Source organism: Acomys minous (genome assembly GCF_964271855.1).
Source record: "Acomys minous genome assembly, chromosome: 1".
Classification (NCBI taxonomy): domain Eukaryota; kingdom Metazoa; phylum Chordata; class Mammalia; order Rodentia; family Muridae; genus Acomys; species Acomys minous.
In genome coordinates, this window is record NC_140483.1 from 90,598,043 (window position 1) to 90,616,369 (window position 18,327).

Here is an 18,327-nt window from a genome sequence, read left to right on the forward strand (position 1 = left end):
CTTGATTGTTAGCCCTTCCCCTGTTTCCTCCCATTCCTCCCTCCCTCCCACTTCCCCCCTTCTCCCCTCCCCTATGTCTGTGATTGAGGGAGACTTCTTCCCCCTATGTATGCTCTAAGATTATTGAGTCTCTTCTTGGTAACTTGCTATCCTTCTTCTGAGTGCCACCAGGCCTCCCCATCCAGGGGACATGGTCAGAAAATCCCCATATCTCTTCAATATAGTTCTTGAAGTTCTAGCCAGAGCAATAAGACATCAGAAGGAGATCATGGGGATCCAAATGGGAAAGGAAGAAGTCAAATTATCCCTATTTGCAGATGATATGATAGTGTACATAAGCGATCCCCAAAATTCCACCAGAGAACTCCTGCAGCTGATAAACACCTTCAGCAAATTGGCAGGATACAAAATAAACTCGAAAAAGTCAGTAGCCTTTCTGTATACAAATGACAAACAGGCAGAGGAAGAAATTAGGAAAACTACTCCCTTCACGTTATTCGTGATCTTAATACCAGTCTCTGCCCTTTGCTTCGTATCAATTCCAATCTGTGCTATCTTCCCATTCCACAGTTCAGAAGGGCAGTATGAATGTTCCAAGGAACTCAGGACTCGTTGATATTGAATCAGCGCAAATCAGCTATGTAGCTTCCATGGCTCTCGTCAGAAATCATTATGGAATCCCCAGAGTGATACTCTTCTTTCAGTATAAATGATAGAGATTATGATGTGTAACTTGTCTCAAATTATTCTTTGGGACTAAAGAACCAAACACCACACAATTATTTTTGTTCCATTGACAGCAGCAGAAAGGTTCACATGCTAAAGTACTACAATTCAGTTTACTCTATTACCCGTGCGTGTGTGTGTGTGTGTGTGTGTGTGTGTGTGTGTGTGTGTGTGTGTGTTGTACATTCTGGATAACCAAAGGCATTCCTACTTTGAACTATCATAACCAAGAAAATTTTAATAGCTTCATTTTGCTACCAAATATTGAGTGAGTAGGAAAATGGGTTTATAGTAATAAAAATTCAAGCATCTATAAACACTCTTCTTATACTTTGTGTCATTGGTAATTATAAATGTTAACCATCACATGCAGTGTTATTTATCAAGAAAATGCAATTGTGTATGAGAGGTAAACAATAACTTTCAAGTTTATTTTATCAAATACCTTCTCATCTGAAGTTTGAATATACTTTCATTCCACCAGACGGTAGACAAGCCGTGCAGGGGGACACTAGATCATGAGTTAAAAGACTGAATGAATATGTGAAAATCAAGTAAACGCCAACCTCTGTTCCTGTGTTACCTAAACATTTTAGGTACACCAGCCCTTTCCATTTCTGCTGAAGAAAGGACAAGACTGTGAAAATCCCGCAGAAGGCATCCACCCGGGGCTTTAGGAGAAAGCAGCCTTCAGGAAAGGAATCTGAATGACAAGAAAAGGGGTGAAGCCACAGATTTTTACTGAAATAATACACAATCATTCATATATATATATACATATATATATATATATATATATATATATATATATATATATATACACACACACACACACACACACACACACACATGTATTTCCATGTACAGAGCTGTGTGAGAAAATATATTAACTGGTTTCAGGAAAGGAAGTGAGAACTATCAAGGACTGTTAAAGAATAAGTGATGATGTAATGAAAGTATGTTCAGACTATGTTCAATTGTTTCAATTGAGAACAATGGCAAGAAAATTAAGAGAGCTCATAAATTTAAAGCTATTTACATTTTTTTATTTCATGTTCACTATTTTTACTAGAAGTTACAGGAAATGAGACATCTTGTTTGTGACTGTAACTACATCTCTCCTTTCCCTTTGTCTCTCCAAATCCTCCGAAATTCCTATTCTTTCTCTCTTTCAAATTCATAGCCTCTTTTGTCATTAATAGGTATTATGCATGTTAATTCCTAAATTTAACCTGTTCAGACTGTATAAAGTTGTTTGTATATGTGTGTATATATATTTTTTTCGCAGCTGATATTTGGTATTTAATAATCAATCAGTGTGCTCTCCCCTCAGGAAGATTATTTCTCCTACTCTCAACATGACTTAGTTGCCTGTAGTTCTTTGTGTAAGGTTGAGGCCTCATCATACTTGGCATCATCCCTGTAAAAGGGGAGAATTTTTATTGACATAGTGTCAAGATGTTGTGAGTTTCTTAGATAAGTGTCAAGACCAGTCATTTCCATAACACTTAGTGGAAAAGGAACATTTTATTTGAATTAGAAAAAATATTTATGCCTTATCACTCTAATAATCTACATTATAAATGCTAATACTATAGACTATATAGTATTGAGTAATTGGTATAAACTTTATTACAGTATTATAATTACCAAACTACTTTTCCTCTTTCCTAGCAAGAAATTAGTAATAACCTAGTAGGAACTTTTAAATGCTCATTTTTTATGGAATAAAGCTGAAATATACGTCAATTTCATCTCTGAACATTTAATAAAACAACAGTGTTTTCTCTCACTCTTTGGGTTTCTGATCTCTCTAGTAATGCTTCTTTATTTCACTCCCCACCTCTCTGTTTTGTTTTGTTTCTTTTTCCAAAACAGGGTTTCTCTGTGTAGCCTTGGCTGTCCTGGACTCTTTTTGTAGACCAGGCTGGCCTTGAACTCACAGAGATCCTACTGCCTCTACCTCCCAAGTGCTGGGAATAAAGGTATACACCACCACTGCCCAGCTTCCACATCTCTTATTATATTTTGCTTATCACTAACATTTTATTTCAAGTTGTAGAATTCAGTTTGAAAAGTACTTAATAGCTTACCACTTAAGGCTGAAAGAACATTTGTTTCTGAATTTGTTACTTGAATTTCCTTAACAGCATGGCAGTTAAGTTCTAATTGTTTCTTTTTAATAATATGACAAATTACATACATAAAATAATTAAATTACCTCTATAATATATACATTGTATTTAATCACAAATAGAGTTTGGTCAAATTGACTGCAATAACTGCTTAATGAATATTAATCTTAATCTAGCTAAACTCTAAGATACAAAAACAAATGTATAAATTTGACCAACTGCTTAAAGTTCAGCCTGTTTACTTAAAAGTTCATTGTATTAAATCTGTATGAGAGTAGAAGCCAATGTAGTGGGAATTACACTGAGTTAATAGATTTATGATTTCTCCATTTCCTATGATTAAAGTTTATACTTCTTGTCACTAGAATTCTCCTGAAAGTGATGAAACCGTGTACCAAAAGGTTTTACAAATATTATTTTAATTTATGCAAAATGAATAGAATGAAAAATTTTTTAAATCAACAAGCTAGATGAATAAGGAACTTGGGCCCCCATTTTTCATGACAAAATAAATAACATAAAACAAAACAATTAAGAAACAATTAACTAGGGGGCTGAAGAGATGGCTCAGTGGTTAAGAGGACTGTCTGCTCTTCCAGAGGTTCTGAGTTCAATTCCCAGCAACCACATGGTGGCTCACAACCACTTATAATGTGATCTGATGCCCTCTTCTGGCCTGCAGGTGTACATGCAGGCAGAGCACTGTATACATAATAATAAATAATTTTTTAAAAAAGAGAAACAATTAACTAAATTAAAACAATATGATCTCTTTTGGAGCAATATTTACAGAAACAAACAAATACTTAAAAGAAGCCACACAATCTGTTAAGTAATTCTGTAGGTTTTTTGTTTTGTTTTTTTAAACCTCTTTTCCAGTCTCTACTATGTGCAATGCTGCAATGCTTTATAGTTGGAAATAGGTATCTACTTTCCTAGTCCCCTGTCTGAAAACACACACACACACACACACACACACACACACACACACACACACACACGCACATCCAGGGACCACAAAATTCAATGCCTAAGTTGAAATTTGCATTAGAGGTATTGAACAATAGTTTTAAAGAAGCAGAAGACAAATCACTGAATTGAATACAACATAAAAGAGGGTGAACACGATGGAGCCCATGGGACGTATGAGACATGATCAAGTTATTCTATACAGATACTCTAGAGGAAAAGAAAGATGGGAGAGAAAGATAACATGAAAAATATGGATTGCAAAATTTTAGTGTTGAGAAAGATTCATGATCTATGAATGTCAACAAAGTTCAAATAAGACAGTGAAACATTTCAAAAACCAAAGTCAGAGAACAACTGGCCAAGGGATTCTCAGGGAGACTATCAGCAAATTTCTAACAAGAAATCTAAATAGAAATCACACTGCCTTTGGTGTCACAGTTGTACATTTAACATACTAAAAGCAAAAGAAAACATAAATTGCCCACCTAGAATCCCATATTTCCCATAATTTTCTAAAAACAAAAGCAAAATGAAGACACTCCCAAACAAACTTAGAAAGTTTATTGGCACTTTGATGTCATTGCAAGAAAAGGATATGAGAATCTTTTCAAACTGAAGTAAAAATATTTTGGACAATAACTTGTAGTCATATAAAGATACAAATGCATAGGTGCATAGGCAAACAAATAACATTATTATTATTATTATTATTGGTTTTGCATTCCACTTTTTATTTTTCATAAGATTAAAAGAAAAATGTATTAAACTAATTATATCTGCATAAAATGATTTACATTACATTAAGATGTTTATATCAAAGCTTAAACTTAGTGAGAATGATGAATGCATAAAATTTTCATACATATCTAGAGATAAACTCATAAACAGGAAATATCTGAAGATATACGGAGATGATACTTGCATAAAATAGCAATATCCTTAACACTTTCGAACCATATATTTTTTTAAAAACTAAGAAAAATGATACCTGCTATATAAGATGCATTAAGCTAATTCCAAATATTATGGTTCTAATAAAAGCATACCATACAGCTGCAAAACATCAATTTATGCATTCCAGAATTTCCTCAACAGCATGGCAGTTAAGCTCTAATGCTGTGGAAATTAATGACACTGGAAACAAATGAAGCATCCACGCAGCCACCAGAGAAATGTCGAGGAAAGAGATGGATACTTGCTGCACGAGTAAGACCTAGCTCTCTGTTAAACTCATGCACCCCCTCATCATTCTCATGCCCGTTGCCCATTTGCCGTTCTAGTTTCATTTGACTGGACAAATAATTATTTTCCCAACACAGAAAGGGAGTGTGCAATCATTCTCCTTCTGCAGACCCCAATCATCACTATTCAGCCGTGATTCCACTGCCATGAGATTGGTTGGTACCCAGTGAGACAAGAAAATATTGATAGATTGCTAAGCATCAATTAGCTAGTGGAAAAAAATTAGAAGTTGGATAAATGAAAAATGTTGCGTTTTAAGTTGAAGGAACTGCCATGCATGTATTTATTTAAAGACCTCAATTTTTATGTAATTGATGTCAAGTTATAATTTAAGTCCCTTTAGAATGTGTGTGTGTATTCATTATGTGTTAGTAAAGCCACCATACTTTGTTTTTCAGTGCACAGTGAATGTAGATTTATTAAAATTTATTTATTTTTATATTTTAACCTTTTACTTCTTGTGTTATGAATGTTATGTCTGCATGTATGTCTGTGTACCATGTGTATGCAATGTGTGTGGAGGCCAAAAAAGGTCATAGGTTCCCTGGACCAGGGTTCACAGATGGTTGTGAGTGCCAGGTGTGTGTTGAGAATCAAATCTACGTTCTCTGGAGGAACAGCTTATACTGCTATCCATTGATCCATCTCTCCAGCCCCTATTAAGATTGATTAGGTGAAAGTGAGAAAGAACTCCAGAGTTGGTGGAGCTCCAAGGGACGGATAGCTGCCGCCATAATTCTCAATGTCCCTTTCTCTAAATCCTTCCATTTGGAGAAACAACAGTATCCACTGACAATAAACTTTCTTTGGCAACGTTATTGAACCAAGCTAATTTCAACTGCATTCTAATACTTATTTTATCCCCACAAAAAAGTGTGACTCTCTCACAGAAAATCTTTTTTTCAGTAGGCAGAGATCATTACAAAAAAGCTACAAGTTATCAAAACGTAGAGAACAAATGGCAGTGGGGTGCCTGTATCCATTTAATACATTTCTATCACAACCTCTACACCTAAGGCTCAGGGAGCATCACAGGAAAAGGGCCAGAAAGATTGGAAGAGCCATAGCCCCAGAATGTTTGCTGTGAGATGGTCTATTCTATCAAAATGGAAAAGAGTAGTGAAGAGGTAGCTGAAGTTAAGAAAAGTTGGGGGAAGGAGAGTGCAGTGAGTATAATAAAAATATGTTGTATGAAAGAGTCTAAGAAAAATGCTTATTATTAAAAGTATACTTTCAAACCACAAGAAACAAGTTGTATAGCTATGATTTTCCCATAAGCTCCAGAAAACACACATAAAATATTTAGGATCTATGAACTTTTCATGATGAAATACGTTGAAAATTAAATTAGTGTTACACATGTGAATGTAGCATATATAATATTGAGAACAAAAACCACATGCTATGTAAGTAAAACTATTATTATTATTATTATTATTATTATTATTATTATTATTATTATATTTCTATAAATGTAAAAGCAGGCTGAAAAAGTCAAAACTTAATCTTAGGAAATGGGTTGCTTTAAGAAGACTGAGACTCCTGTTGGAGTCATTTAAAAAATTTTTGGTCAAGATTGTTTTCCTAGTCTGAGTGGTATTATACTTTTATAGACATAGTGGAAAACTAACCTTGGGCAACAAGAATGGGAGGATCATGAGTGGAGCAAGAGAGGAAATGGGTTTGAGGAGAAGAATGCAGAGAGAGACAACTAGGATTGAGGGGCATTAGGGGGTGATATGGAAACTTAGTACAGTGGAACCGTCCTAAAATAAATAAGCTAATCTCAATGTGCTCTCCAAATACTTGAAGAGACCAAATCACCACTGGCCACATCATGCCACCGAATGAAGCTTCTGATGAATTAGCTTCCATCTAATTTGTTGGCCAAAGAGGACCCTTGGAAATCTCCAAGGATTCTTGCCAATATGATAGGTTACTAACTATAAACTGACAGCAAGATCCCATAGCTGAAGACGTCACTCACATAACTCATTGAACACCTACAGTCTAGTGTCTTTTGTATGGGAAGGTACTCTGAAGGCTACCAAAAGAAAAACATAAGCACCAAGCTAGCCAAAACTCTGTAATATGCAATCTTGTCCTTGCCTGTATAATATGCTAGGGTAATGACACCACATAGCCTGTGGTAGTAACCAACCACCGTTTGGTTTTACTTAATCCCTTTTCTACAAGATGGAAGTCATATCTGACACTACTTGGATAAGCAAGAACCAGAAAGAAACTCATAGAAACCTAGGGTAAAACCAAATACTGTATTTTTTGGATCATATGATGCACCCAGTTTTTAAAGCAGTAAAACAAGAAAAACAGTAAAAACAACAAGTGAACCATAAGGCACACTCTAATCCCCGCTACCCCACTTTTGGAGGGAAAAGTATGTTTTATGGTCCAGAAAAAACAAAACAGTAACAGCAACAACAACAACAACAACAACAAAACGGTACAACTGGTCTAAAAGAGAAAAAGTAGTGATCAAATGTTTCTTAATGATATTCTGTTATACTCATAGATCAGTGACTTATTCAGCCATCATCAGAGAAGCTTCCTCCTGTAGTGGATGAGAGCAAATATAGAGACCCACAACTTAAAATCCACAGAGAAGGAAAAAGACTTTGGAGGGCATAGCTTTAAATGTGCTGTCTCCATCAAATTCCTCCCCTAAGAGCCCAGGGAACCATATGAAAGAGGAGGTAAAATTTGTAAGAAATAGAGGGAGTTTTGCTTTTATCGCTTTAAATATAAATTGCTAACACAATTATGGGCAAGGCTGAGAAAAGTTCATGAGTTCTCTGCCTCCAATTCTGGCCCAAGATGTAAATAAGTTTATTTCCTTCTTATTTTCGGTCTCCAAGCTTTCTAATAGAGTAACAAGCAAGAGCATCTAAGATCATCATCCCCGACACAAAATCCGGAGATCACAGTAGGTAACTTCTAGAATACTAAATATGTTTTCCAGTTATATTTTGGGGAAAAAAATTTAGCTGCTTTTGTTTGTTTGCTTTTTTTTTAATGTCTATTTTAAAATAACAATTCCTACTGTTTTTGATTTCTTTTTGAGTCTTGATCAGTCTTGCCTCTCATCATCTGTCCTTGCTCCTGTGGTTCTAAGGAAGCTGAGGACTACTCAAACTTTCTTGCCACAAAGATGATTCTACCCTTTGTTGTCTCCAAAGGCAGAGACATTTCCTTTCAGTTCTTTATAGCTCATGTTCTTCAGTTTCCAAGCTTTAATTTGTGAGTCATCCAATGAGTACAGAATAGTAAACAACTTCCTAATGTGCCGTTTTCTGCTTCTTTATTAACTCATTGTCCTAGAAAGGCTTGTCCTCTCAAGAGTTCATCTCTCTCTCTCATGCCCTTATGTAGGTCTAGACAAGTTTCACTGATATATTCTTGCTATTGTTTTTTTTTCTCCCCAGACCTGAGATTCTACAAATTCCTAGCCATTTTTCAGTAGATGGTAGATAAGATCAACTTTCAATGTATTGCTGATAACTGATAAACTGAACTTTAGCAGGAAGAGTCTATAATTTATAACCAAAGAGTACATTGGCATCAATAACTTCAGGCCATATTAAGGAAGACTTGAGAGGAACAGTTCAGATGTTCACATGCCTGCTCAAATAAAGCACTGAGCAAGTACGCTTGTGCAGCCTCTCCTTCCCTGGCTGTACTGTCCTCTCACTTTGACACAACAGAGTATTACACACACATGCACAAACAAGTTCTGCCTCATTTCCAGTGCCTACTTGGACTATGTCTGTCCTTCCCAGGACACCATACATTAGGATAAATCCTTCCTTTACTCATTTAAGGCCTTAGGTAGAGTCTATTTAATTGAGAATCTTAATTTCACAATGCAGAGTCTTCTCAGAAGCTGGTAATAGATAAATGTCATAGTTTTGAATGTTGTTATGAGTTTTATTTTATATTTTTCATTGGGAATAATTTTTATACAATATATTCGGATTAAAATTTCATTCCTTTCTCTTCTTTCCTACTTTCCCTCCTCTCCAGAACTTTACTCTTTCTCTCTTTTCTGGTTAGAAAACAAGCATCTAAACACAAACACACACACACACACACACACACACACACACACACACACACACACACACTCCAAAATAAAATATGTTCAAATAAAGCAGGATAGGACAAAACAATCAAGCAAACAAAAACAAGAAATCAAACCAAGTTTTAAAAAAAAACATACAAGAAACATTTATAAATGCAAAGCCATCCATTTTACACATAGAAATCTCATAAAAAACACAAAACCAGAAATCATAATATATATGCAAAGAACCTGCAATGTTAAAAACAAACACTGTGACAAGGCATTATTAGACAAAAACCCTCCAGAAATAAGATTGAGTATGTTTTGGTTGGCTATCAACTGGGGGCCATAGAACCTGTTTGTATACCCAATAAAACCTTCTTGGAGAAAGCTTCTGGCTTAGGGATGGGAGCTTGTGTCTATTTTCCTTCTCAGAGCTGGGAACCCATCTGGGGCAGCCCTCTGCATGTCCTGGGCGTGCTGCAGCAGTCTCTGTGAGATCATGTGTGTGCCAGTCCTGCTTTATTTAGAAGTCATTGTTCACTCTACCCCTCCTGAGTCTTACTATCTTTCTGCTTCCTCTTCCACAGGATTCCCTGAACTCTGAGAGGAGGGATTTGATGAAGACACTGATTTAGAGATGTGTCTTTCCAAGGTCTCTTTCTATGCATAAAAACTGGCCTCTCTGATGATGGATGAATGTTATCATTAATTTTCATCTTTCTCTTAGCCTATCTGTGTGTGTATGGATTTGCATATGTATGTGATGTGTGTGTACATGTGGTTATGTGTGTGATGTGTGTGTATGGTGTATGTATGTGTATGTGTGTGATGTGTGTGTATGTGTGTGTTTATATAGATTTTTGTATTATGTGATAAGTGTGTACAGGTGTGTGTGTTTGTGTGCATGTAAAGGTCCACTGAAGCATAACTCCAGCCTAAGTCTAGTCACTTTAATGATAATCAAGGAGTATTAAGCATGTAAAACTTAAAAACAAAACAAAATGTAACGTCCTGACATCTTAAACAATGGGAGAACAGATTCAATAAACATCATTTAAAAGAAAAGCCAAATCTTCCTCTCATGTTTACTCATAACCAAAAGCTATTTATGAACATATGCGTGGTAATACTTAGACACAATACTAAAACAGTTATTAATAAAAGAGTACATGTGAATTCTTAGATCAATTTCAGTCGAACTGAGAAAGCCACAAAACTCATCCAGTAACGTAAACTGTCATTGTTGGTTCAATGTGTATTTCACTTTGACACAAAAGTGCTTCAATTTTATTTGGGAGGCTGTTAAATGAACAAGTAACATTTATTTTCAGGCCTCTTCAGTGTCGTGGGGAAACTGGAATAATTTTCATTACAGAGAGGCCAAGGACCACTCTTGCCTCTTAAAATGGTACACAAGTCTGTGGTGATTCGTAACTGACAAGGTCCAGTCTTCAGAATACAACCTAAATTTTTCTTTAAGGATTAAAAAATATGAAAAAAAAACTACTTGCGCAATCCAACCATATCTCAAATTTTAGAAGTGTTGATGTCATAAGTAGAAGCTTAGGAGTCATTCCTATGAACATCGACAACCTTTAGCTTCCTATCAACTGGCTTAAGCCTCTCTTTCCAAGACTGATGTCCTTGTCACTTTCCTTACACCAGCTTCATTTTAACAACCTGAATTTCAATATTCTTTCTCCCTCCATAGAGGAAAAATCAGAATTCTTGCTTTTTATTGGTCAGCTACTGATCTGGGAAGGTCCAGGGTCAGGTCTCTGGGGATAGATGCAAATTTCCTTCCAATTCACTTCATCTCTTGGGTTGCCAGAGCTGATGGCTCAGGCAACTACAGGATCGAAAGAAGAAAGAGGAAAGGGAGCCCAGGGTGATTTCTCTAGAGACTGGCTGTACTGCACATCCAAGGAGGAAAATGTAAACTGACCACAATTTTCCTATAGCTGAGGCTGTAAAAGCAGCTTCTAGCTAGAAACTGCAAGTGGGTCGTAAAAGGAGGCTCTTTGATCTGTAGGTAGGCCTCTTTGTGGAGATCTCCAGTAAAAGCTAACGTAGGCTTAGCCCTGTTAGCCCTAGAAGGCTGGTGGTTAAGCCCTGAGTCTGATAATTTATTTGAGAATCTACAGGAAAATAAGAATAAGACAGAGATAGAAAGTAAGCCACACACACACACACACACACACACACACACACACACACACACACACTCAAAATATAAGGTGGATGAAGTTAGGCATCTTAACTTCAACTGAAGTTTAGCTTCCCAGTTTCAATACCGTTTATTGTTGGTCACCACACTTTTACTTGTGAGAAAGGGGAATTACCTCATAGTCAAAAAGCACAATCAATCACAAGAACAGATGAATTCTAAAATACAACAGGTTACATGTTTTAAAACTAAACATCTCTTATCTATGTATCCATTACATAAGTTCATAGTGAGTTCAGAGTGACAAAGGTTGACAAAGACTAAAGGTTTTAATCTAGCCTTGGCTGTCCTGTACTTGCTTTGTAGACAGACCAAGCTGGCTTAGAGTCACAGTGATCCATCTGCCACTGACTCCCTGAGTGCTGGGATAAAGGCATGCACCAGCAAGCCTGTCTCTAATGCCAGATTTTAGAGAGATGTGGCAGTGCACAATTGACAGGGTTGTCAGAGCTGGAAGCAGTTTTGGGGGTGCATCATACCGGATCACCTCCTGGAAAGCCCACATGACTAACTAGCTCCTTTAACGCATGGCTCTTGGCCCTTGCTGTGTGTTGAGGCTTGTCTCGTATAACAGGAAAAGACCTGAGCTAGGAGCTCAAAGGTACATCTCACAGTTAGACTTCCCTGGTGGTCCTCTCTCAGTGCTGAACGCTTTGCTCTGTGGTCACAGTCTGGTGTCTGTCTGTACTTTGCGGTCTATGCCACAAAGAATGTTGACTTTGAAAAAAAGAGTTAAACACATTTATAAAAATGTAATGCAGTTATTTTGTATTTGTGGGATCACTGTGATGAGAATTAAAAATGAATGTTGTACCTCCTGCTTTCAAATCATCTTACCTCTCTTGCAATTTTTTTTTAATCTTTCAAAAACATTCAGCCTGCAATGGAAAAAATATGCTGACCCTGAACTACAGAAAGTCTGAAAAGCTCAGAGCAATAAGATATCCAGTGAGCCAGTTGACCTGTTAGTCCCAAAGTTTCCCTAGCTCTAAAGACTGAAAGAATGGATCTTCCTTCCCATCTTCTTATCAGTGTGTGAATACTAGATGAATTTACATGCCTATAAGCCATTTGTAAGTTGGAGGACTGCATATGAATACAGAAGCATCATATTCTAAGTAATTATCCTTCGGAAAATAGCGTGGTATCTCAGCTAAAAGCTTAATGTATCTTCTTAACTGTTCCAAAGTGTTGGCTTTATAAATCAATTTAAGAGAGAAACTGCCACCAGCAAGAAATGGATCAGAAAGTTCTCAGAGAATAAGGGGATTCCAAGGCTATCCAGTGGCATGTTGACAGTGCAGTTTCTTCATCTGCTAATTCAAGGGTCATTCTACCTACAACCTCCCTGTGTATAGTGAGGGTTAAAGAAGTAGTAAACAATGCAGTAAAGTAGCTTGGATGCATTACTTGGAATGTGGAAAATACTCAATATAAGCTAGCCTGCTCTCTTTAAGGTCTTTCGCATGCAGAGGAAAGTACTAGAATGACACATACTTTCTTGATTAATTATTAAGAAATCTAACCAGATTAGCATAATCTCTGCTATAAAATGAAGAAACTAAATTTCGATAAATGCAAATTTTTTTCATGCAGTCACACTGCTGCTTTAAATCCCTATTGGTTTCTAACAGGTGTTTTTGTTTGTTTGGTTGGTTTTTTTTGTTTTGTTTTTTTGTTTTTTTTTACTTTGCCCATATTAAACTTGTCCTTTTTTGGTGGAGAGACAGAACTTTATTTACTGAGGAAAAGGAAACAAAATGATCCAGGAGCCTAGTCATATGCAAGATTTATAAGGACTAAAATAATAGAACTGGAATGAAGAATAAGTTGCTAAGAGCTGGGGGAAACAGGAAGGAAGAATTTTGGTGAAGAGACTGATCAAAATCACAAAAAATTCACAGACTACATTTTAGAAGCATTTGTCATTTCTAAAATAAATCAACCATGGGGCCTTTTGCATTAAAACACAAACAAAAACCGGTTCCAACAAAACTCATGGCATGTAGGAAGAAAGTGCAAAGTCACATCTGTCCACTTACCAATGTGAACTGGGCTCCTCATACTGCTGGCGGCCACCTGTGCTCCTCCTCTGAAAGCCTCTCTTTGGAATTATATTACTACGCTGCAGAAAGCACAAAAAGGGACAGGGGGAGAAAATGACAGGGTGCTTCAACAGTTGGAATTCACTTGCCTTTCTCTGGTTTTATAAACATTTAAAACAACAATGGTGGTTAAGTCCCTTTATGGGGTTGGTGTTTTCCATTTTGAAGGCACTGTGTTGCCATCGTTCAAGAACTTGGATTCTTACTTATCTCTATCACCAAGGAATATGTTCATGTTCTTTATTACTTAGAAAAATAAGGCAGCCGCACCTCAAATGCAAGGCCATCCTGAGCTACTGTTTATGTGAATCTTTTTTAAATTAAATATTTGGGTTTTTGGAGACAGGGGTCTTACTATTTAGCCATGGATCTCCTGAAAGATAGGTACATCATGCTAGGTGCCAGCTCAGAACTCAGCCTGCCTCTGCCTTCCTAGTGCTGAGATTAAAGGCCCTGTGAAAGGTTTCTTGTTGTACCATATTCACCATCACCAATTTCTCCCTACGTATACTGTTGCACCACTCCCAAAGCACATGCTAACTATTGAATCATGTTATTCACATGTGTTTATAAAATGAGATTTGGGGGAAATGTTGAGTTACTTCATAAGCAGGACTTCCCTTGCCACACTGAATTACTATTGTCTATTTTAACAGGTTATGTAATGTTATTTCATGTGAGCTTAATTAGTATCTGCAGATAATTTCTATTATCATTATTATATGTTAAAATTGGTTGCACTTGGATTCAATATGTAATCAAGAAATTTGAACAGCACAGGAAGCATACAATCTAACCAATAGGCTAGTATGATTCATCTTGTTTTCATTACTCCAGAGACAAACCTATCATTTCATATCTTTCCCTGCAAATTCAAATATTATCTGAAGCTATTTGAAGCATCCAGGTGCCCTATAGCAGAGCACCTTAGCTTTAGTTATGTTTGAGATTCTATTGTTCTGAAAAGTTTATTCTTTCTAGGAGCAGAAGATGTGAAACCACTCAGACCATTCATGGTGCATATGAAAGAATAAAACAAAATTGAGAAAATGTTATATTAGAAGCAAGGGAACAATATAAGCTGTACATAGGTACACGTGTGTGTTCCAAGTGTAAACCAATAAAATCCTTCCTCTGAGGAAGGACTGAAGAGTTTTCATGGCCTTGGAATAACGTCTTACAGAAGTGCTGGACCTGCTTCTGACTCCTTGGAGTCCAGTTTCTTTTCTCCCTAGCCTCTTTCTCAAATGTTTCCTTGCTTTCTGTCAATTTCCTTAAAATGTACCTTTCTTTCTTTCTTCTACTATCCAACCTCTTCTTTCAGGTTGCCGTGACCTTAAGTAATGTGCCCTTTGATTGACAGCTGGTAGACTTCTGAAGGAAGGGCACTGCTCAACCGACGTCTGACTCACTGAAGCTCCCGCCTATGGAACTGGTGTAGTTTCCTAAGCCACTCACCTTCACTAACAGCAGCATGGTCTCGTTTTTTCATACATGAGCCCCTCCACTAATTTTATCAGATTAGATCTTTATTTCATCTTAGCCTATTCCCATGGTTGTGGGATAAAAGAAACGGGGAACTGAGCTCTGGTTTCTAACAACGCCTAAGCTCAATGCATTCAACCGTCTTTGATACATATTCTTGTCATTTCTTATAGGTTTTATGAGAATTAAGATTGCTTTCCTTCATAGGTATTATCATCATTTGTCTAGATCTCCACAGCCAAGGAAAATCTTGCTGGTAGTGCTATCTTTGCAGCAATGGACTGCCTAGTGATAAAGTGTGTTTTTGTGTACTGCAGGCACTTTGAAAATAGCTTGTATCAAACTAAATAAGTTTCAGTATAAATAAAGAGCCTGAGACATTGCAGATGGCACTCAGGAAGATATTGGTGTGACAGCTAGAAAGATGCAGTGTGACCCTTTGCAATCAAAGCTTTGTATTGAGTGTAGAGTCTAATAAAGTGAGCTCCATCATGGAACTAGTGTGCTCAATGAAATCTGTATTAAGCCTAAATATGAGCTTTGACTGCTGCTTTAGTGAAAGGAGGAAAAAGATAAAAGATCAAACTGTAACTTGAGTAAGATTCACGACACACACAAAAACCCCGATGTAATATGTATTTTCTCTTGTAATCAAAGTGAGAAGTGAAAGAATATTTATACTATATATGTTGGCTGGCTATGACATTATTTCAAAGGCAACAAAACATGGCTTTATTTTTACTTGAAAACCTCTGGTATAAGTTATACTTTGGTTCATTTTCTAGCACTTTCATGGCTGTACCTCATTAAATTATGTTTGTATTATGGAAGCCGCCCTGAATATACGCTGTTAACCTAAAACAATAGTAGGATAAAGGGTTATTTTAAATACATTCTATTTTTTTTCACATAAATCAGTACAGACAGGCTTCCTAGAGAAACTTTATCACTGCTGTAGGAAAAAGCTTCAGAGTCTGGTAAGGAGACAGGGAAGGAGGAGAGGAACCTCAGGACAATAGACACAGTTCTATTTGTAACCTGGGAATTTAACTAGCAGCCTTGGCATAAGCAGTGGGTTCTAGTAGCCTAGTCTTTCCTAAATATTCTCCACCTGAATGTGTCCAGTGAGGATTGCTCATTGAATTTTGACTGCCATCTCTTGCAGAATTGTGTAGTGACAGGGATAATCATACAACCATCACGTCGTAAACGATGTAGATCACCCCTTCTGTCTGCTATTCACCATGAGGATTTTGATGGTTTGCAGTACAACTCTCTTCACCCCAGCTGAGCTGAATGAACAGCTCTGACTGTTGATCAAAGGAGCATACTTTGGTCCAAGAATTGTTTTCTATAAGTACTCAATATATAGATGGCAGTTCTCCAACCACTGAGGCTGGCACGGCCATACCAGGATACCCAGCATCTTTTAGCCTCAACACCATCACATCTTGAACACACACACACACAATGATAGCCACATTTCTTGCCTGATGAGTTTGCAGAACTTTCACTATTCTGGTCATCTTCTTTTAGATATACATCAATTTGTCATATTCTCATTGGAAAGATACTCGGGATAACATCTCTAAAACTCTAGCACAAATGGAACATCTTAATATAAATTAAACATTATTCTAGTTTGTGGGGACTAATGGGACATAATGTTAAAATTATTTCTCTTTCACAAAAGTAGGCAGAGAAAGAAGGAAGTGAAAGACTTCTAACAGGCGGGTGCTATGGCACACACCTATAATCCCTGCACTCAAGAAAGGCAGAAACAGGTGGATCGCTATGAGTTCGAGGCCAGCCTGGTCTACAAAGTGAGTTTAGGACAGCCAAGACTACACAGACAAACCCTGTCTCAAGAAAACAAAAAACAAAACATAAACAAACAAACAAAAACAAAATAAAATCTTAGTAAAGAGAGGCAGGGGATCGCTGTGAGTTCACGGCCAGCCTGGTCTACAAAGTGAGTTTAGGGCAGCCAAGGCTACACGGTGAAACCCTGTCTGGAAGAGCCAAGGGCACTCTTCCTCATGGCCGTGTCCCCCGGAGAGGCGGTGTGAGCTGTAGACAGACACTACAAACAGATACAGCACGCGGATGCTGCAGGATGCCTTTCCGTTCCTCCTCGAGTCAAGAACTCATGTTCTCTGCTGCCGGAAGGACTGACTGATGGATGCTCAGAGCTGATTTCTTCTCCCAGGCTGCTTTTCCCTCTGCCAGAGGGATTGAATGGTGACCTAGGTTTTTCTCCTCCTACTGACAGCTCCGATCTAACCGCTCCTCCTTTGCTTGACTTAGGACACCTACAAATACAAAGATCCCGAGCACATAGCACAGTAAACTGCCTGTAATATTGTTTCTACTTCGGACGCTGTGAGAGAGATTTATCTAAATCAAGATCGCAGAATTCAGAAGACAGAATTCAGAGTGCAGCGTGGCTTTGTGCATGGCTCTAAACACCATATCTAATGTAAGCATATAGAATGAAAGAATCAAAGCCAGGATCACATGTGAAAGAAAACGTGATGTTTGTCATTAACCTGCTCAATTTAGAAAGTCCTTGTTTGTGCCTATATTATGTAGTATATTCTCTACTTTTTGTCCATAGGTTTTAGAGTTTAAGGTTTTATTTACTATCTATTTCTTTGTTTGGTTTTTATTTATGCAAGGAGATAAAAAGATCTAGTTTTATCCTTCTAGAGGTAGATAATCAGTTTTTATAGCACTTTGCTGAAAAGCCTGCCTGTTTCTCTAGTGTACACTTTAGTCTTTTTGCCAGAAACAAGCTAGCATATATATGGCCTCCATTTTATTGCATTGATCAATAGTCTGTTTTTGTGTTCATTTGTTTTTGCCCATACAATGTTGGGGTTTATTGTTTGTTTATTGTTTTGTTTTTTTACTATTGTTCTGTAGTATAGATTGAAATCAAGGATTGTAATATTTCCAACAATATTCTTATTGGAAGGGATTGATGTGTTTATGGGCATTTTTTCTGATTCTCTAAAGAATGAAGTTGCAATTATAATTGAACTTTTAAACCTAAGAAAGAGTTTAACACATAAATGATCTGCCAGCATTTCTAAGAAAGGATTCCACTAGGAATATCCTCTCCAAGCTTTGTAGTCAGATCAGCATGAGGACGTGGAATTTTGAGGTTAAATTTTGTGTAATTCTCTTAATTTTGTGCAATAAACATAGAAAAAATGGAAATTAGTTTTTAAACCCTAGCTTCAAAATACTATGCTTATAATAGTCTAGTAAAATTAGAAGATTTATTATGCATTTGATTTTAAAATACTCTGTGATGATACTTCTGGAAGACAGTAGGACTAAGTACAT

At 36.9% G+C, this 18,327-nt stretch overlaps 1 protein-coding gene across 10 annotated transcripts in view; it reads right to left on the reverse strand.

The window, feature by feature from the left end:
- The window catches only part of LINGO2 (leucine rich repeat and Ig domain containing 2), a 1,231,101-nt gene that overhangs the window by 518,202 nt on the left and 694,572 nt on the right, over nt 1-18,327 (reverse strand). For 9 of the 10 annotated variants that reach the window (XM_084795135.1, XM_084795139.1, XM_084795140.1 and 6 more), the window contains one exon: nt 13,429-13,511. The exons of the other annotated variant lie outside the window; for it this stretch is intronic. The gene's annotated coding sequence lies outside the window, so the exon portion shown is untranslated. The remainder of the gene's footprint in view (nt 1-13,428; nt 13,512-18,327) is intronic. 10 annotated transcript variants of the gene reach the window in all.